This window comes from Halyomorpha halys, unplaced genomic scaffold, assembly GCF_000696795.3.
Source record: "Halyomorpha halys isolate HHAL.00 unplaced genomic scaffold, Hhal_1.1 Scaffold39.1, whole genome shotgun sequence".
In the NCBI taxonomy this organism is placed as follows: domain Eukaryota; kingdom Metazoa; phylum Arthropoda; class Insecta; order Hemiptera; family Pentatomidae; genus Halyomorpha; species Halyomorpha halys.
Genome location: NW_027109179.1, coordinates 1,750,244 through 1,755,296, shown reverse-complemented (window position 1 = coordinate 1,755,296; position 5,053 = coordinate 1,750,244). Strand labels below are relative to the sequence as shown.

Sequence of the window (5,053 nt, the reverse complement as noted above, 5' to 3'; positions counted from 1 at the left end):
TTTTTTTTTTAAACATTCTTCTTCTGCTATATTTGTATGTTGTTTTTTCATCTGATCTTTTCGTAACAGAATTAAAGAAAAAAAAAACTAAAATTAATATTTTATTGGAATATATCTTGAATTTTATTTTGTAATTATTAGATGAAATAAAAAGAAAATATCAACTTCGAGTAGATGATATTATGCAGGTATACAAAATCAAACTGTTTAGTTTTTCACCAACTTCGAAGTCAAAAATAAAGGTATTTAATATTGCTATTGCGTATAGAAAAAACTGAGCGGAAATTTCAGCCCCCTCCTTCGATAAATTGATCCCAACGTCATACGTCGATTGCTCTCAAGGGTTTCTCATGGAGCCGCAATCCCTCCCCCTTCTTCTCTCCCCACCTATGTATGTATGTTGGTTCATTGGTGTAGTATTTAATTTGGAAAATTTTTATTCCAAAATGAAGAGGTTTGTTTGACACTTCTTGTTTTCTCAGGCTCAATCGTATTTCTGTTATGAATTAAACTGATCCGTTCTAATACGCCGGAAAAACATTCTTTCCGAAAAAGTCTTTCTGTCCATCTGAACAATTCACCAACATGATCGTAATTCATCCTAGACTCTCGCAAACAATATATTTAATGATTAATATTTATTCCGGGACAGCGCGAACGCAGTCCTTACTAACAAAAATTACGCGCCCGAGATACCCACATTTCGGGTATTCGCAGGGGTCAGCCCGACCGAAGTGCAATCGGTCGGGCTGACCCTCGCGAATACCCCAAATGTGGGTATCTCGGGCGCGTAATTTTTGTTAGTAGGGACTGCGTTCGTGCTGTCCCGGAATAAATACATATACATACAGTATGATACGTCTAACCATGACGCAATGATTTCAACCATAATGAGCAGTTAATCAACTGTATCATGTCTACTGGTTTAAGTGAAAACGGTGCTGACAGTGACAGTCTTGACAGTTTATTAAGATCACGTGATTGACTTAAAACATTCTGTGTCGTAGCAGTAATATCATTATATTAGCATTGGCGCTTATTGGGATGCGTTTGACACAAGTCAAATATGTCGCGACCGGCGCTATACTATTTCGTTTTAAGTGTCGCGTTAAGGTTAGCATATTGTAACGCAGTTATTTCCTGACGCTGGTTCAGTTTAAGGTCATATTTTATTTAGTTTTGTTCGTAAATGAGTATTAAAAATGAATGATTCCCGGATAAAACTATTGTTTATTGTGACTGGAGAAGATGGTTGGGGATGCGGTCAGCAAATGAACAGAAAATTATTTATTCATGCCGACATTTCGACCCGATTTTCAGATCTTTTGTTTATTTATGTATTTCTTTGCTGACCGCACTCACCGACCCATCTTCTTCACTTATTTATCTACGGTTAACTATCTACACCTCATTATTTTATTATGCTGGTCCTACACGTTTGCACAAATGCTAGAACAAAGGAAGCTACAAAGGTCGCTATCCACACGCTTGTTTTGTCATTTTTAATTTTGTCGGCTACTATGACATTCGATTTAATCTATTTTTATTATAAAAAGGAACAAAATAAAGACAGGCGAAATGAAAAGGAAACCTAAATATCAGCAATGTAGGTTGTAGATGATAAAAATTCATATAAATAGTACTACATAACCTACAAATTCAACCTTCCTTCTAGAATTTATATCAGAAACTTTTTAATTTAATTAGTTAGACATATAATATTTTCATAATTATATATTTGTGCTATGCTAAATTAAAAATAATTCGTTAAAGTTAATTAACAAGATTCGAAAAATGTATATATACCAAATCGATAGAATTTATAAATATACCATCTTAGACTAGAGTTAATTATTAAATCCAAAGGTTGGAGAAATTCTTTAATTAATTAAAACACGGAGAGTACAAATATTCATCAGTTGGAGGTACTAAAGGCGGCTCTACACGTTTGCCAAGCAGTGGCTAATTTGCGCTTGCGCGTGGATGAGTTATTTGGATTGGTCGGTGAAAGTTGGCTTGAATTTGCGGCGTTCCGTTGAGTGTCTATTTGTGCTCTGCCTGTCTTATTTATGGTTGAATATTATAAAATTCTGTAAATTAAAATTTAATTGTCATTCAGATATAATTTTGCCATTGTATCATATATTTCATTTTTCTTTCATAGAGTTCAATATGTAGATTCAAATTGTTTTTCAGTTTAGAAACCACTTACATATCTTATCTTATACATATCTTCATACCTATATAATATTATATGTTATCTTTCATTGTTATCAATCTACTACTGTCTAATTCCAAGGTTATTAATAAGCAATTTTTTATTTTCAATTCATTGTTATGTATATTTCCAAACTTGTTAGTTTTTTATTTGTATGTTTCTCTGATTGATGGTTGTTATCTCTTTTTGTATTATAGCCCTGACGAAGATCTGAAATTCAGGTCGAAACGTCGTTCGAATAAATATTTTTTTGTTTTGAGGAGATGATCCCCCCCCATCTTCTCTACTAGTACAAGAGCCCTAGAGGAGAAAAAGGCAGTTATTTCACCCCAATTTTTGATTACTATAATGAAAGCTATGTATAATTAATAGTCAAAATTGATGAGTCTGCCAAGTATAGGTAGCGGGAATAAAAAATGGCAGCTGTTTCAAACCGATAAAAAAAACTAATTTTTCATTCGGAGCTCTATATCTTAAAAAGTAGGAACAACACAAGAAAACCTAAGAGAACGTCATTTAAAGAAGAGTAAACTTGCAAAAATATGAGCCCTAATAGAGTTATTTACGTTAAATAGTTTTCGTGATATAGCTTTTTAAAAAGCAAAATCTCATAAAAATGTTGTATGGGACGTACTGAGAGATCAGTAGTTAATGAATTTATTTTGAAAAATTTATATCTCAAAATCCATTTGACATATAGATGTCTATTAGCACTCAAATTAAAGCTAGTTTAATGAGCTATAAAGTAGTTTATGATGTTTATCTTCCAAGGAGTAATAGTTTACATGAAATTCGCTAAAATAAATTGATTTATAGTTGTTTGGACAAATTTTCATTTGCCAAATTTATATTCATATGTGAATATCATTAAAACTACTACCCCTACGAAGATAAGTGTCATAAACTACTTTATGCTATAAAACAAAAAGAGATAACAATCATCATTCAGAGTAACATAAAAATAAATAAATTAATTAATTATTTATTTTTATGTTTCTCTGAATGATGGTTGTGATCTCTTTTTGTTTTATAACCCTGATGAAGACCTGAAAAATGGGTCGAAACGTCGGCATGAATAAATAATTTTCTGTTCATTTGCTGACCGCATCCCCGACCATCTTCTCCAGTCACAATAAAAATAGTTTTATCCGGGAATCATTCATTTTTAATACTCATTTACGAACAAAACTAAATAAAATATAACCTTAAACTGAACCAGCGTCAGAAAATAACGAATGTTATAGCCGAAAGAATGTTAAAGAAAAACAAGCAGTGGATACCAACGATGGTTGCTTCCTTTGCTTGCCAAACATTTGAACAAGTCTTTTCCAAAAATTTGTGGCAAGTGGCAGAGGTGGAGATCCATCATAAAACAATGCAAACTGAAAACAAACGCGTGTATGTAACACAAGGGCCCTTTGATTTGTGCAGTACTTGCGAATGCGCGAATTTACTTAGATCTACGTTTGGATTCTGGTTCTGATAGTGGTGCTGAAGAGCTTTTAGTACATTTATTGACAACCAAGAGTCTGAAATCCCCAAATAACGTTTATCTTTCTAAACGAAAAACCATTGGACAATTTAAGATGACGTAAAATTACCTGATTTTGATTTTACTAATTATTTCTGGATGAACCGGAACCAATTCATATAAGTTCACTCTAAGACTCAAATAATTTATTTACTCTGGTGGGTTTGTGAAGTAGCGTTTCTTCCTTTGATGCATCGTATCGATTCCATAATATTTATGTATTAATGTTTCCATTTGATAATATATGATATCGATACTTCAGTTAAAGTATATTATCGAAAGTATTGACAGTTCGGTGATATCATAACGTCCCTAAATCGATATTAATATCACTGAAATATCAATATTTCGTTTTATATTATATATTATCTTTTATTTTATAGAAGTGACCACTATGTAATATTTTATTTTACATATCAGGAAGAATACAAATAAAAATTCTGGGATAAATAATTGAAATTTATTTATTTTTGCATACACTATATTGAAAAAATAATACAATGTGAACTACAGAATACATATAATTCCAGTTATATCATTTGAGCAACAAGTAGTACAATTAAGTGAACAGTTGTATAATTTGTAAAATGGGGGTTGGTCAGCCATTAGGGGGACACCCCCCTAATATAATATATTTTTATTTTATTTTATGTTCAATAAAATACTTTTAAATTATATATAAAATTTTTTTTTTTAGCAAATTCAACTCTTTTTTTTTTATTTATGTTTTTGTTTCATTACTAACGCTTGGCAAGGAAAGAAAATCCAAGTTGACGCTACCTTATAAACCAGGGTACCCCCATAGTAATCTCTTTATTTGGTTTTAATAATATCGGAATATGGATGTTTTATTTTCGATATTATCGTTTACACATTTCATAAAGAATCAATTTAAAGTTATAATTTTTCTATCCAAATTTAGTTGGAAGTCCATGAATATTTTATATTGATGTGCAAATCGGAAAATCTTAGCAGTTTACTTCTTTTTTAAAAACGTACACTTCACATCATAAATATAATAATTTTCAAAATTATGAAGGTCAGGGGAGCGGTCAAAAGGGAAAAAAATAGTAAACAACTATTTATTTGCCGACGTTTCGCCCCACTTTGTAGAGTTTCATCAGGGCTGTTCATGTTTAGAGCTATCGATTGAAAAGTCTCAATAGCTCTAAACTTCAACACCCCTGATGAAGCTCTACAAGTTGGGGCGAAACGTCGGCAAAAAAATAGTTGTTAACTATTTTTTGACCGCACTCCTGACCATCTTCTTCATAATTTGAAATTATACGGTCAATTATTTATTT

At 31.7% G+C, this 5,053-nt stretch overlaps 2 non-coding genes across 2 annotated transcripts; one reads left to right on the top strand and one right to left on the bottom strand.

Moving 5' to 3' along the window:
• Positions 1 to 643: 643 nt before the first annotated feature.
• LOC112210586 (U1 spliceosomal RNA) lies at positions 644 to 798 on the bottom strand. Its single transcript, XR_002945223.1, has one exon. It is a non-coding gene; the product is annotated as a U1 spliceosomal RNA (small nuclear RNA).
• Positions 676 to 830, top strand: LOC112210587 (U1 spliceosomal RNA). Its single transcript, XR_002945224.1, has one exon. It is a non-coding gene; the product is annotated as a U1 spliceosomal RNA (small nuclear RNA).
• The last annotated feature ends 4,223 nt before the right edge of the window (positions 831 to 5,053 follow it).